This window comes from Carassius carassius, chromosome 15 (genome assembly GCF_963082965.1).
Source record: "Carassius carassius chromosome 15, fCarCar2.1, whole genome shotgun sequence".
In the NCBI taxonomy this organism is placed as follows: Eukaryota; Metazoa; Chordata; class Actinopteri; order Cypriniformes; family Cyprinidae; genus Carassius; species Carassius carassius.
The window spans coordinates 23,327,215-23,344,818 of NC_081769.1; positions in this window are offsets into that span (position 1 = coordinate 23,327,215).

Below are 17,604 nucleotides of genomic sequence, written 5' to 3' on the forward strand. Positions count from 1 at the left end.
TGGTGCCTAAATGTGCACCGTCAGTAAGGGAGGGGGATCAGGGGGTGGGGTTACAAAGGGTCTCGAGCATAGCAGGGGTGCGTTTCCTGAAAGCATCGTTAACCAACTATGGTCGCAAGTTCCGTCGTTACCAGCATAGTTCAACGATTCGGTGTTTCCCGAAACCATAGTTCAAACGAACATTCGCAAACTGCATCGCAAACTTGTGTCGTTGGAACGAAAGCTCTCCACCTGTGGTTAGAACCATAGTTCGTCGTTAGTTTGCTGTGTCGACGTCGTTGAATGCGCCGCACCTGGGCTATGTTCTATTCAGAGTTATCGACCCTATGCCCTAATTCCTTTAGACGATTTCAACATCCACTTTTAATGATTTAAAAGACTTAAAGTTGTGGTTAAAGTTTATTACCTAATTCGCCTTCTTTATTTTTATTACAAATGCAGTTTGAAACTATATAGCAACGCGTCCCTCGCAATTATTCTCCCTTCGAAGTGCCCTCTGAAAGCATTAATCATGCCGATTGGAACACAGCCGCATCGTTTCGTTTGAGCGAAGAAACTTGTAAAAACATTCCAAAAGACATATTTGTCATATAACAATATTGGTAAAACAGTGTGTTAGAGGTTTTCACTTATATAAAATGTTAACACTCAAATCAAAGTAATTTTATAGTAAATGAATGTACCAAAATAAAGTAACAAAAATGTATAAATATGTGAGAGATTTTGTTGTTTTTACAGAGTTATAAAATAGAATACTCTCTACAAATGTGTTTGTGTATATACGTATATATAGAGAGAGAGAGAGAGAGAGAGAGAGAGACAGACAGACACACAGTATAGACACTGTTTGAAAAATTATTTTTTTGTGTGTGTTTTTAAGTGTTTATTTAATGCATATCAGCAAATAAACCAAATATTTAACAGATGTTATGTCAGATTAAATAAATGGTTTAAACTGCAATGGTGGCTGGATGCTGCACAGGTGACAGGAGGTATGGGTGAAGAAGACATCCTGTCTCCCAGCAGCCAGCTATCACCAAAGCCATGCATCCTCTTCAGCCACCTGCAAACTGCAGACGTGGCCCACACAAAAGAGTCATGTGTGCTTCCATCACCCATCCATCAGGCCATCACCCACCACCTTCAGAAATTTCCAACAGCATAATAATGGAGTGTAGTTAACAACTGAATTTAAAGCAATGTTTCTTCTTATTGAAAAGTGAAAGTGACATTCAGCCAAGTATGGTAACCCATACTCAGAATTTGTGCTCTGCATTTAACCCATCCGAAGTGCACACACACAGAGCAGTGAACACACACACACCCGGAGCAGTGGGCAGCCATTTATGCTGCGGCGCCCGGGGAGCAGTTGGGGGTTCGATGCCTTGCTCAAGGGCACCTCAGTCGTGGTATTGAAGGTGGAGAGAGAACTGTACATGCACTCCCCCCACCCACAATTCCTGCCGGCCCGGGACTCGAACTCACAACCTTTCGATTGGGAGTCCGACTCTCTAACCATTAGGCCACGACTTCCCCTCTGCCCTCTGAAGATATGAAGCCTGATGTTAGAGGACCAGGCAGGTCCTGATGTTGGAGGGCAAGACTGGAGAGGGCCTGATGTTGGAGGGCCAGACTGGAGAGGGCCTGATGTTGGAGGGCCAGACTGGAGAGGGCCTGATGTTGGAGGGCAAGACTGGAGAGGGCCTGATGTTGGAGGGCCAGACTGGAGAGGGCCTGATGTTGGAGGGCCAGACTGGAGAGGGCCTGATGTTGGAGGCCTGAACTTTGAAGGCAAAGGCCTGGTTGATACACATGTATACCTCCAAGGATCCTTCCATTGCAACAGGCCCCAGGATGGCCAAAACGTTCTCTTCCTCTGAGGGAGAGGAGGAACTGTATTGATACCCCATCAGTCTTGTTTGCTTCCCTCTTACGTGCCGTAGCCCTCCGTTTTGTCACAATTGCGAAGTCCCTCCATTATTCCTGACTTCTGGGCTTTGTTCGTATCCATAGCCAGCATAATTTTTTTTTTGAGTGATTTCTGCACAGATTTTATTTTTGTCAGCATTTGTAATGCTGTTTTGCAGCTTTGAAAATAGCTGGACTAATTATTTTCCCCCTCCTCCAAAAGAACTGCAATTTCATGCTTTGAAAATTGGGGTTTTCGGCTAATTTTCATTAACACATGGCAGAATGACAAGGAGACTTAAATAGGAAAAATTTAGCACAATAAGCATCAGGTGTCCACAACAGTACACCACAGTTAAAAAAAATAAAAAATAAATTGTGGTTAAGTAGCCTATATCAGTATTAGCTAAATAGCCTAAGAAATAGTATGTATATGAAATTGTGAAATTATTGACATTGAGATCAGAAAAGAGCACATTTTTAACTCTGTGTGTGTATATAATGTATTGCAGAACAAGTGAATGATTCGTTATTACTCGACTCCTACGTAACATAATTTCAAAAGCGTAGTTAGAGTCGAAGAAAAGATCAAATAAAACCAAATTACTGAAGGTGGCGGTGTGTGCTTATGTCTCCCGTCTGCCATTAGATCAAAGAAGAAGAAGAACGACGGCTCCCAAACCGGGATTCACTAAAGTACAGGGGTTTCAGTACCGCGACGCACACGGGGCGTTTCCGAGGGTGTGGCCATCACACCCCCCCCCCCCCCCAAAAAAAATTGCAGGTCATCGCACATGCGCAGAATATAGTGCCTTCTTCCCGCGCACTTTTCAAATTGGAGACCAAACTGAAGGACGATGAAGAGCAGACTGGTCGTCATTAAACAGCCATGGACAATCAAGGACAAAACAGCGAATTCGGTAACTATTTTTGAGCTTTTATTATGATCAAGAGGCAAACAGTTTTGTAAAAGATGCAATAGGATTCAAATGTAAGGAGTGGTTTCACGTGATATTGTTACCTGTAACGTTACTAAAGAGTAACATGTGCGTCAGATACCTGTGTGTGTGTGTGTGTGTGTGTGTGTGTGTGTGTGTGTGTGTGTGTGTGTGTGTGTGTGTGTGTGTGTGTGTGTGTGTGTGTGTGTGTGTGTGTGTGTGTGTGTGTGTGTGTGTGTGTGTGTGTGTGTGTGTTAACAGGGGCTTAATGCGAGATACCTGTCCTAACTGAGTTACATGTGCATCCGATACCTGTGTGTGTGTTTACAGGGGCTTCATGCGAGATACCTGTCCTAACTGAGTAACATGTGCATCAGATACCTGTGTGTGTGTTTACAGGGGCTTCATGCAAGATACCTGTCCTAACTGAGTAACGTGCATCAGATACCTGTGTGTGTGTGTGTTAACAGGGGCTTAATGCGAGATACCTGTCCTAACTGAGTAACATGTGCATCAGATACCTGTGTGTGTGTGTGTGTTTACAGGGGCTTCATGCGAGATACCTGTCCTAACTGAGTAACGTGCATCAGATACCTGTGTGTGTGTGTGTTAACAGGGGCTTAATGCGAGATACCTGTCCTAACTGAGTTACATGTGCATCCGATACCTGTGTGTGTGTTTACAGGGGCTTCATGCGAGATACCTGTCCTAACTGAGTAACGTGCATCAGATACCTGTGTGTGTGTGTGTTTACAGGGGCTTCATGCGAGATACCTTTCCTAACTGAGTAACATGTGCATCAGATACCTGTGTGTGTGTTTACAGGGGCTTCATGCGAGATACCTGTCCTAACTGAGTAACATGTGCATCCGATACCTGTGTGTGTGTGTTTACAGGGGCTTCATGCGAGATACCTGTCCTAACTGAGTAACATGTGCATCCGATACCTGTGTGTGTGTTTACAGGGGCTTCATGCGAGATACCTGTCCTAACTGAGTAACGTGCATCAGATACCTGTGTGTGTGTGTTTACAGGGGCTTCATGCGAGATACCTGTCCTAACTGAGTAACATGTGCATCAGATACCTGTGTGTGTGTTTACAGGGGCTTCATGCAAGATACCTGTCCTAACTGAGTAACGTGCATCAGATACCTGTGTGTGTGTGTGTTTACAGGGGCTTCATGCGAGATACCTGTCCTAACTGAGTAACATGTGCATCAGATACCTGTGTGTGTGTGTTTACAGGGGCTTCATGCGAGATACCTGTCCTAACTGAGTAACGTGCATCAGATACCTGTGTGTGTGTGTGTTTAGAGGGGCTTCATGCGAGATACCTTTCCTAACTGAGTAACATGTGCATCAGATACCTGTGTGTGTGTTTACAGGGGCTTCATGCGAGATACCTGTCCTAACTGAGTAACATGTGCATCCGATACCTGTGTGTGTGTTTACAGGGGCTTCATGCGAGATACCTGTCCTAACTGAGTAACATGTGCATCCGATACCTGTGTGTGTGTTTACAGGGGCTTCATGCGAGATACCTGTCCTAACTGAGTAACGTGCATCAGATACCTGTGTGTGTGTGTGTGTGTTTACAGGGGCTTCATGCGAGATACCTGTCCTAACTGAGTAACATGTGCATCAGATACCTGTGTGTGTGTTTACAGGGGCTTCATGCGAGATACCTGTCCTAACTGAGTAACATGTGCGTCAGATACCTGTGTGTGTGTTTACAGGGGCTTCATGCGAGATACCTGTCCTAACTGAGTAACATGTGCGTCAGATACCTGTGTGTGTGTTTACAGGGGCTTCATGCGAGATACCTGTCCTAACTGAGTAACATGTGCATCAGATACCTGTGTGTGTGTGTTTACAGGGGCTTCATGCGAGATACCTGTCCTAACTGAGTAACATGTGCATCAGATACCTGTGTGTGTGTGTTTACAGGGGCTTCATGCGAGATACTTGTCCTAACTGAGTAACGTGCATCAGATACCTGTGTGTGTGTGTGTGTTTACAGGGGCTTCATGCGAGATACCTGTCCTAACTGAGTAACATGTGCATCCGATACCTGTGTGTGTGTTTACAGGGGCTTCATGCGAGATACCTGTCCTAACTGAGTAACATGTGCATCAGATACCTGTGTGTGTGTGTTTACAGGGGCTTCATGCGAGATACCTGTCCTCACTGAGTTACATGTGCGTCAGATAGAACTAACTACTTTAATATGAATATTACTCTGTTTGCCATTTCCCATCAGACTGGCTTCCATCATCTTTTCAAATATGCTCATCTTCAGAAGAGTACATCACAGGCATAGTTTCTTCAGAAGAAGACCTGAAACTACTTCTGGAAAACCACAAACGGGCAACTGGCACATCTTACACTGTTTGGTAATTTATCAGTTTCTAAATTAACTGCATATCTTACACTGTTTGGTAATTTATCAGTTTCTAAATTAATTGCATGTTTATTTTTTTAATTGTTTATTTATGATCTTATTGGAAGTATTGTTATGAAGAACATTTGTTGCGTTTTATAGACATGCACTTAAGACAGCCACTTTCATTAAACAAATCTTTATTTACAGTTTTCTCATAATTGAACCCTATTTGCATGAAACATGAGAAAGTAAAAGAAAGGGAATGTGCTATGAAAAGTATTAAATGCCTTTTTCTTTTATTTACTTCCTGGTGACAGGTCAGATGACAGTCAAAAAAAAAAAAAAAGTGGCATCCCGATTTCTCTGGAAAGTAGAAGACTATTCAAAACACATTCCGCTCTCTGTGAAAAGAAGAGTGATATATGCTTGCCAGCATGGAAAAAACTACAAAAAGGCCCCAAAACCAGATGAGTTGGTATGTTCTAAAGTCTGCACACATTTTCATGAGCTTAATGTATGTTGTATGAGATCGGGGAAATATTCTTAAACAGGTCATTCAAGTCCTTGATTCTGATTGGTTGAGCTGCATTGTAAGTTATTCGATAAACATACACCTGTGACCTAATTACATCAGTGTTTCTGTATGAAAATATTTTTATGGACTAACCTTGGTATAAAAGCAATAAGGTAAGTAAGGTAGCCGTGTTTTACAGTGAATTTAGAACGGCTAAGTGCCCCCTAGCTATTCTAAATTCTATGTAAAACACTGCTTCATGGGGCTTATTGCTTTCATTTACTTTTAGACAAAATTGTAGGCATATATATTTTTGTATTACTACTATTTTTGCCTGGCCCTAGAAATGTAGTGATATAGAAATAATTTGTCTTTCAATCTGCAGCATACTGAACATGAATATATCAGCAGAAGAAGGTTTCACATTCAAAGCAGCAAGAAAGTTGATTGCCCAGCAAAACTATATGTCAGATATATACTAAGGTAAATGTAACTGTCATGGCTCATTTAAATGCACTAATATTTATAACTTTATTACCATTATAAAGGTAAAGTTTTGCAACCTAATACATGGGATATTTTTCAGACAAATACTCATTATGGTATGTTGTTCTTGGCAGATATGACAACTTTGCTGTTGGTGACAAAAGTTCTAGAAGTGAAAAACATGCAGCTATAAAGAGGCTTCTGGAGTCAATAAAAGAGAACCCCACTGTCACTTCTGAAGTAATACATGTCAAAATACCTTTGGAAGAAGCACACAAAAAGCACAACATTTCAGAAAACTGTCATTTCTCAAATAAGATCCATCAAGGGGTGCGTGACAATACATGAATATGTTTCACTTGGAATGACCTCTGTCCCTTTCTTGAAGAAGATTCTGAAAACATTTGTCCAGACAGAGCTTTCTTGCATGGGAAGTGTTCTACCACACCCACAGGACCCATCATACTACCCATCAAGTCATGTTATTCAAAACCATGTGCACCAGGCCTTACTTGCTGGAAAATACTCTGGCTTTGATCAACTTCAACTGGAAAAGAAAATAGATGAATGGAAACTAACAGATTCAGGTGCCCAGTTTTTCTTTAGGCAGTGCACAGAGAACTACAGACATCAGACAGAAATTCCTGTTGAAGTGAATGCACAAAGAAGCTTACCATGCAAGCATTTCTTCACTGTTTTTAGCCACTGACAAAACATGGGGAGACCTTAGCCCAGTCTATTGTCAAAGCCCATATATAACTCTGGATTTCAGTGTTGCTCTAACAAATCCACCAATCACTGAGAACAGCACTCAAGAAGACTTCTCTAGTGACTTTTGTGTTAGTCCTCTTCCTTACCAAAGTAAACAGACACACAACAGTGAGCCACAGTCAACTGGTGTAGGAGCAGATCAGCAGCGCTTGCGCAAAGAGCTCAAACAGTTACATGATGTTTCATATATGTGCACTGACAAGGAGGCAATTCAGAATGCATCTTGTGTTGTTCATGAGCTTTGTAAAACACTCAAAGACAGTTTACCTAAGGATCATGGCCTGGTTCTCCAGCAGCAAGAAACTGTCAACCAAAACCTTCGGGCTTTACCAAGTCGCTGTAAGAAGGCCAAACAAAAAACTGTCCGAAAACGAGAGCGATGGCAGTTGCTAATGAAGGTTTGTTATATTACAATTAAATGTATATAAAATCAAATAAAAATGTTTTGATCCTGTAGCATTACTGTGCAATTTATTTTTGTAAATTATGTACTATTTTATTTCCTGTTTTGTTGACCTGTCAACTTGGTGTATAGTACATATGACTTGTCTTGGCATTTGCCAACCTTTTTAAAGTTCATTGTTGAAAATATCTCTATGCTTTTTATTCTTTTTCATATTCTGTTTATTTCCTCATCAGGTGATGGCCATTTCCATAAAAAGTCTAAGACGACAGAGATGGACAAAGACCCGCTCCAGGCAATATACAGTTACTATATACTATTAATGAATCTGCTATTAATGGTTGAAATTTAAGTTGTTTGTGATTTTTCTCCTCAGTCATGTGGTGTGGAGGTCTCTGTGGAAGAAACCAGGAAAGCTTCCACACTGATACACTCTCACAATCTTGTGAACCATAGTGAAAACTTACCTAGGTTAACACAGGTGAGAATATGATTGTGAAATAAAATGTTCTGTCAATAACATCTGTCTACTGAGTAAATTCTTTCAGCTATGTACGTTGTTTTTTTTTTTAGGACATGGCATCAGAGGTGAGACATATTCTGAAACAAGATGACCCAAACATGGTGATAAGCACAGCTTTCAAACTATGCATCAGACAGGGCGACCTGGCAACCCTGGAGGAGGGTTCCTGGCTCAATGACATGGTAAGAGTGTAAGTGAACATACAGTAAGATTAAATCTTACCATATTTATGATTATCCAGTACACTTTCTTTCTCAAAAAATTAAATATTTATGTTCATAATGAATCAAATGCAACTACTTGCTTGATGACTGCACAAATTTCGCTTACTTTTTAACCCTCTGACCAACTACCATCTCAGTTAGGTACATCACTTTTGATGAATAGATAAATTTTTTTTTTTTCTTGTGTAAATTGTTTTTGTCTCATTCACAGTCTTGTAATTGGGTACATTCACATTGACTTCATCCAGCATAATTATTTTAGTTAACTTGTCATGCTTTGTATCGTTCAATAAATATAAATTTATTTTTTGGGATGAATGGTACTAATAATATTGTAGCTAATAATCTTTGTTGTATATCTATCACTGTTTTGCTTGTTTGCATTAAAATCCCACAGACATCAGGTTGGACACAACAATCTCTGATTTCTTTAAATATTGGCATTGGTCTGATTAATCTGAGCATTTTAAAAAGCTCTAATGTTGGCCGTCAGGGATATGTGTATTATGATTATTTTTACTCTTATGTTTTCTAGGTTATCAACTTCTATTTGTCTCTGATAATGAAGAGGAGCAATGATCAGCAGGAAGGCCTTAAAGTTTACTGTTTGAGCACATTTTTCTACTCAAAGCTTCTGAGTAGTGACGGACATTTTGCAGGCCATGCAGCAGTAAAGAAATGGACAAAAACAGTGGATCTCTTCCTCTGTGATCTTGTTCTTGTTCCTTTGCACCTTGGCTTGCACTGGGCTTTGGCTGTAAGTAATTTATGTATAGCAATGCCTTTGTAACACATTGTTTCCATATCTATACACTATTAAAAGTATAAGAATGGTATATATACTTTTTCACTATTTAAAAAAATAATAATTCCATTTGCTTATCACCAGGTAATTGATTTCAAATCCCGGACCATCCAGTGCTATGACTCCATGGGTCAGAGACATGATGACAGCTGTCACATATTGTTGTGAGTTATGTCCAATTGCAAACCTCTAACTGCTTTCAAGGCTTGTATACATGTCTGATGTGTGATTAATTGACAGGAAATACCTCATGGAGGAAAACAAAATCAAAAAAGCCTGCTGCTTTGAGGCTTCCAGATGGACCATCGGCCGAATGAGAACCAACGTATGCATACCCTCATATAAGAAGTTATACAACATTTCTTTAAACTGTGTCCTTTTATTAACCGTTATACTTGTTTCTAGGCAATTCCCAAACAGACAAATGGAAATGACTGTGGTGTGTTTATCTGCAAATATGCAGACTTCCTTTCTCAAGGAAAGCCACTTACTTTCAGACAGGTACATGATCAAGCTACAATATTTATATTTCTCACAAACTTTATTTTTAACACTTGTTTGACTTTATCAATAACCATATAAATAACCATATCTATCCACTAACACACTAGTTTATACCTCACTCAAAACTTAGGACTAACATGGAACACCTTAGCAACTATATCACTCACTGATAAATCTTCAAAAGCTTTTAATTTGTCAAAATCCATGATCAAAGTTTGTCTGTACATGATTGTTCTCTCTTTTCATATAGTGTGACATTCCAGTCATACGGAAGGTGATGGTGTGGGAGATAGTACATCAGACGATCCTGTAAAGAATGTGTCCAGAGACATCCAAAGGTTGAAGTCCTGCCTTGATCTGCTTGCTTTAATATTTGACATTTTCTTTTTTAATAAAGTTGAGTATGAACAAATAGTTGTCAGTATGTCTTTTTTAGATAGCAGTAGAAAAGTTTGTAAAAGTAAATTAGTAAAAACCTAGGTTTAACTCTAGACTTTACACAAGTTCTAAGATCATTTCAAATAAAATTTATATTCTAATAGACAATTTTATTTGAAATTCTCTAAGAAGTTGTGTAAAGTCTGTGAGCTAATTAAAGTGAAGCATGAATTTTGCATAAAAACATTCTTACACAGGCCCCTGTAAACACACACACAGGTATCTGACGCACATGTTACTCAGTTAGGACAGGTATCTCGCATGAAGCCCCTGTAAACACACACACAGGTATCTGACGCACATGTAACTCAGTTAGGACAGGTATCTTGCATGAAGCCCCTGTAAACACACACACACACAGGTATCTGATGCACATGTTACTAAGTTAGGACAGGTATCTTGCATGAAGCCCCTGTAAACACACACACAGGTATCTGATGCACATGTAACTCCGTTAGGACAGGTATCTCGCATGAAGCCCCTGTAAACACACACACAGGTATCTGATGCACATGTTACTCAGTTAGGACAGGTATCTCGCATGAAGCCCCTGTAAACACACACACAGGTATCTGACGCACATGTTACTCAGTTAGGACAGGTATCTCGCATGAAGCCCCTGTAAACACACACACACACACAGGTATCGGATGCACATGTTACTCAGTTAGGACAGGTATCTCGCATGAAGCCCCTGTAAACACACACACAGGTATCTGACGCACATGTAACTCAGTTAGGACAGGTATCTCGCATGAAGCCCCTGTAAACACACACACAGGTATCTGATGCACATGTTACTCAGTTAGGACAGGTATCTCGCATGAAGCCCCTGTAAACACACACACAGGTATCTGATGCACATGTTACTCAGTTAGGACAGGTATCTCGCATAAAGCCCCTGTAAACACACACACACACAGGTATCTGATGCACATGTTACTCAGTTAGGACAGGTATCTTGCATGAAGCCCCTGTAAACACACACACACACACACAGGTATCTGACGCACATGTTACTCAGTTAGGACAGGTATCTCGCATGAAGCCCCTGTAAACACACACACAGGTATCTGACGCACATGTTACTCAGTTAGGACAGGTATCTCGCATGAAGCCCCTGTAAACACACACACACACACAGGTATCTTGCATGAAGCCCCTGTAAACACACACAGGTATCTGAAGCACATGTTACTCAGTTAGGACAGGTATCTCGCATGAAGCCCCTGTAAACACACACACACAGGTATCTGACGCACATGTAACTCAGTTAGGACAGGTATCTTGCATGAAGCCCCTGTAAACACACACACACAGGTATCTGACGCACATGTAACTCAGTTAGGACAGGTATCTTGCATGAAGCCCCTGTAAACACACACACAGGTATCTGACGCACATGTAACTCAGTTAGGACAGGTATCTTGCATGAAGCCCCTGTAAACACACACACACACACACACACACAGGTATCTGACGCACATGTTACTCAGTTAGGACAGGTATCTCGCATGAAGCCCCTGTAAACACACACACAGGTATCTGACGCACATGTTACTCAGTTAGGACAGGTATCTCGCAAGAAGCCCCTGTAAATCTTGCATGAAGCCCCTGTAAACACACACACACACACAGTGTCTGATGCACATGTTACTCAGTTAGGACAGGTATCTCCCTTACAAAAAATAAACATGGTTTTATTATAGTAAAACTGTAGTAACCCATGGTTTTTTGGCGTGTTGACTACCATTTGTATAACCACAGATTTACTACAAATACCATGGTTAAACTATGGTTAATTTAGCAAAACCATGGTTAATTTGTGGTTACCATGGTTTAACTATAGTAACCATGGTTTTTTGGTTTTATTTGTAGTAAAACCATGGTTAATTTTCATAAGGGCTTGCATGAAGCCCCTGTAAACACACACACAGTATCTGATGCACATGTTACTCAGTTAGGACAGGTATCTTGCATGAAGCCCCTGTAAACACACACACACACACACACACAGGTATCTGATGCACATGTTACTCAGTTAGGACAGGTATCTCACGTGAAACCCCTTTAAATACACACAGGTTTCTGATGCACATGTATGACATTTTAATAACTGACAGTAGCCTACATTATAGGCTTATAAGAATCATGCAATGGTGTAAACAAGTGCAGCGCTTTTATTCATATTGTTAATAGGTGGGTTGACAAATATTTCTGGTCAGTAGAGAAAGGTTAAGTTCATCCACTTTTCCTTTACTATAAGTTACAAAACAGTTTATTTTATATTTTTGTTAAAAGTGTGACCGGGGATTTTGTTAAAAGTGTGACCATGGTGTATTCCAATATTTCAGATTGATTTAATGGCGCGATTGTGTAATATATTAGTGTGTGACTTTGAAATAATTCACTTTGACATGACATACATACTCAATTTGAACCTTGTTTCTATTAGCGGCAAAAAAGAAAACACCGACCGTTGGTGTATCCATAGAGACAGTATATAAACAATGTATCCTCGTACACTTAGTGCGCATGACCGGTGACCTATGCAAATTTAGAATTAGAGGAACGCCTACTTTACAACGTCACAATTTTTACGCTGTACTGAAACCCCTGGAAATAAGTGAATCCCGGTGTTCTGTCGATTTGTGCTGCCTTGTCGAAAAATGCTACCGTAGCTCGAATCGATAGCAGAGTCTGTCGATTTTTGCTGCCTTGTCGAAAAATGCTACCCGAAGCGCGAATCGATCACAGAGAATGTCGATTCATTCTACCCTTGATGGCTCAAACCAGCGTAGTTTGAACGATGGATTTGCGACACAGGTACTATGGTTTCGGGAAACAGTAGTGACTAGCTAGTTGATTTCTTTAAAGATGCATCGTACTATGGTAGTTAAACCAGCGAGTTGCATCGTTTGTACGGGAAACGCACCCCAGAGCCGTTTCTGATCTTCTGCACAGTGTGCTTGGATAACGGAAACTGTTGAGAAACGATTGAAACTGTTTGCAACAAGGTAAACACTATGTTAGAATAATTGTTAATCTATACACATTTTAATGATCGTGTCGTGCAAACATTGCCTGGCCAGAAAACGCCGCTGTCTAGATGTAAATAAGTAGCCTAAATACTTAAAATTGTAAGATTAAATCATTACTGCAGTGATTTAGCCTATATTTCTTGCATGTTGTAGCCTATGTTACGAAACAATTCTTATAACACTATTTGAACACTAGGACTGATGCAGTAGCCTTTTATTTCTCAAACAACCATGTTGAAAGACCAATGTCCACGTTCCAGGGTCCAAGATTCACCAGGATGAAGAATTGGCCCCCGCAGAGTCCTTACCTTTTCTCCACTAAAAGTCTTTTGAGTAGAGTTTACACAGCCCGTCTATATGAAAGTTGTACACACTGTTTGTTGGAACACCTTTAGCCTTGATATGCAGTCATGTGAAAAAGTTAGGACACTTGAATTCCACGGTTTTCTGTATCAGGACACAATAAAACATTATCTGGTCCTTGCCAGGTCAAGTCAAGTCATGACTTGTCATTGTCCTTGAGATCAGGTCATAGACAGGTCATAGAATCTGGAAAATAAAACCTCAGATGAACAACAACACATGACATATTACACTGTCATTATTTATTTAACAAAAATAAAGCCAAAATGGAAAACCATGTGTGACAAAGTTAGGACATCGGATGGATGGCCTCACATTTGATTCTAAATTTAAATTTATGCATTTAGCAGACGCTTTTATCCAAAGCGACTTAGTGCATTCAGGCTATCAATTTTTACCTATCATCTGTTCCCAGGGAATCGAACCCTCAACCTTGCGCTTGATAGCACAGTGCTCTACCAATTAAGCTACAGGACTCTAGAATAGTATCCAGAGGAGTTCACTGATTCAGTTACTGTGAGATGTCCAGGTTCTGTGGCTACAAAACAAGCCCAAGATCATCAGCCCTCATCAGCATGTGTGATTTTGGAATGAGGTGTTTGATATGTTCTGATGTTCTGATATGCTCTTTAGCTTTTCACCAAAAATGTTGCTGTGCATTATGGCCAAACATCTCCACTTTGGTCTTATCTGTTCAAAGGACATTGTTCTAGAGGCCTTATGGTTTGTTCAGATGCAACTTTGCAAACCTAAACCCTGCTGCCATGCTTTTTTCAGATAGAAGAGGCTTTCCTCTGGCAGGGCCATCCAAACATGCCATACTTGTCCCGTATTTTTCTAATTGTACTGTCATGAACGTTATCATTTAATCAGTAAAATAGAACATCGTAGACCAGGGTTCCCACTCTTTCATGAACACCAAGGACTTTTTAAAGCACTATTTTATTAAATCAAGCACCTTTGAAATTCACACCCCCAGCACATAACATCATGAAAGTCCTTACTGTACTTACCATTTCACTTACACTTAATATTTATATAAATAAATTTCAGAGTAATAATGATGTTTTGAATGTGTAGGTTTTATGTGTGTAATTTCTGTCCCCCTCACTTCTGAAAAGATGCACCCGTGAGACCTCCATTCATCTTCGGAACACACTTTAAGATATTTTAGATTTAGTCCGAGAGCTCTTTGTCCCTCCATTGAAACTGTGTGTTTGGTATACTGTCCATGTCCAGAAAGGTAAGAAAAACATTATCAAAGTGGTCCATGTGATATCAGAGGGTCAGTTAGAATTTGTTGAAGCATCGAAAATACATTTTGGTCCAAAAATAGCAAAAACTACGACTTTATTCAGTATTGTCTTCTCTTCCGGGTGTATAATAAACCAATAAACCAATATCACGGAGTAATTCATGCACTCAAACAGTACACTGACTGGACTGCTGTGAAGAGAGAACTGAAGATGAACAACAAGCCGACCCAGATAACGAACAAAAGACTGACTCGTTCTTGAGTCAAGAACCATTTCTGTCAGAAGCGTCCGATTCGAGAACCGAGGAGCTGATGATACTGCGCATGTGTTGATTCAGCGTGAAGCAGACCGACATACAGAGCGTCTGAACCGAACTGATTCTTTTGGTGATTGATTCTGAACTGATTCTGTGCTAGTGTTATGAGCGCGGGGTAAACCAAAGGCTTGAATGAAGGGCAATCATCGCCAATGACGGCATTACGTCGAGCGCAAAAGAACCAGTGAACCGTTTTCTTCAACCGGCCACACATGACCTGCCCACTTGCGCGTGCACGTTTGATTTGAGGAAACAGCACGTTTGATTTGAGGAATTCAAGAGGCACGGATCCTAGGAATACCAAAACAATGGCAGGGAAACAGCAAGCAAATTTCACAGTACCAGCCTATGCAGTTAGTGAAGGCAAACCAGGCAAAAAAAGGAAGACAGTAACAGTACAAGAAAAGGCAATGAACAAAAAGTCTTTGGATAAACAAAGAAATAAAACGCGAGTTAATATCGGCGTGGCTTTCCAGCAATGGCAAGAACTGAGGGAACTCAAGGGGCTGAAAAGTGACTCCTTGATGGCTTTATTTCTGCTGGACAGGTAAATCTTTCTTTTTGTATTTTGATCATACATATTTTTTCATGAAGCATGTATCATTAGCACACGTAGCTGCGTAATATAGCTAACATAACATTACTTAGCGAGCCGTAGTAGAGGCTTTGGAAGGAGCCCAGAAGGGAGGGGGTGGAGTGAATGGAAATAATGAGCTGTCTTTAAAACAGTCATGAGAGGTCTACAGACACTCGATTTTTATACTTTCTTTTTCAGAGTACTTACATTTTAATTGTGTATTGATATATAAATAAAGTTTAAACAAATTTGGAAAAAAAGTTTTTTATACATTTTTTTACCTACCCTGCCTTTAAGTCATTTGTGGATTAATGCATATTGGAGACGCGAACAGTTTCAAACCATTCAGTTCGATTTGGTGAACTGGTTCGAGAAGATCCGGTTACATCGAATGATTCGTTCGCAAACCGGATTTGACAAACTGGTTTGTTTTGAACTCTCTCACAACAGACACGGAAGATAAGACAATGCTGAATAAAGTCATAGTTTTTGTTATTTTTGGACCAAAATGTATTTTCGATGCTTTAGACTAAATCTAAAATATCTTAAACTGTGTCCCGAAGATAAACGGAGGTCTCACGGGTTTGGAACAACATGAGGGTGAGATATTAATGACATAATTTTCATTTTGGGTGAACTAACCCTTTGAGCTAAAATAATGTTTTTTTTTTTTTAATAATAATATGTAAGTTAATGCTTGTTCAAAACAATCACTTTAGCAGAGTTTGTACTATTTTCTGCACATTTTGAAAAAAAAATTTTGTTCAGTCTATGCGTATAGGCGTTGTGGCATATCGGCGAAAAGAACTTAAATTGCACTTTCAGTTTTGATCGCACAGATAAGAGCAATACATCGATCGAATCTTTAAAGTGTCTACTTTTATTTGTATACACACATAATAAGAAAACTTTGTACAACCGTGTGAAGCGTGCGGCGCGTACACATTATTAATATCATGTTTTTAAATATAATGGTTTCATTCTAAACATGTTGATTATCTCCAAGGACATAATATGGTTTAGCATCTGAATCTATATATCATGTCAACAAATGGAAAAGTCAGCAGTCTATTTATTATCATGTTAATCATGGCGCCTTTAGTCGCTACAGCGGGGGCGCTTTTTACCCCAAATACCATACATTTACATATTCTTTCGTAATTTAAAAACCGTTGCTTTATTTATCATAAATAAACCTTTGTCTCAAAATATATGCATAGATTTTTTAGCTATTCTCATTTGCTACTTAAATCTACAACATAAAAAAAATAAAATAATAATAATTTGATCAAGCAAGCACAGAATCAACTTTGCGGTGCTGCGCACGATCGCGTCAGAGATCAAACAACCCCCCGTGTTTAGTTGTTTTTGACAGAAGCACATATTGGACAATTTTAAAAATAGCAGCATAAACAAAACTGATTTCAAATTTAATTCAAGCACTTTCAAGGAACTATGTTAGTTTTCAAGTACTTTCCAGGCCTTGAATCCATAGGTCTGAAATAAGTACTTTCAAGATGGATGGGAACCCTGGTAGACACCGAATATTTCAGAACATCTGCTTCTAATATCTTCTGCTGTGTTTCTGCCGAAATCACATACTATATCTGAGTAAATGTTTTTATTTTTATTTTTTTAGAATATATCTTAACCAAGCAATTCCAAAGCCATTTACAAGTTTCTGTTCTGATTTATAACATTTACGTCATCAGACAAAATCAAGACACACACCAGTTAAAGATGTGTGTTTGTACTGTGTGTTTACAAATATAATGAGCACTCGAAAAATTTTAAAGCGACAATGACTTTACAGTCATGGAATGGGAGTGAACAGATTTTGCCAGTTTCAGTCATTATAGTTTAACTTTATTGCTTTGAGATAAATAAAGAGAAGATGTGTGGAAAGGTCCCTATGATTGATATTTGTAAGATGTGTTATTACACATTTCATACCGGAAATATTATTTCAAACATTACCAGACTTCACCTTCTCAGAAAAAGTGTTATTTGATGTTAGGTTTAAAAATTAACAACTATTGCAACTAATGCAACAACTATTATTCTACAGTGACCAGACAGAAATCTTACATAAACTGCTTTAATGTACAATACAGCCACAGAATAGCTTACACTTAAGTGAGTTGAAAAAGAACA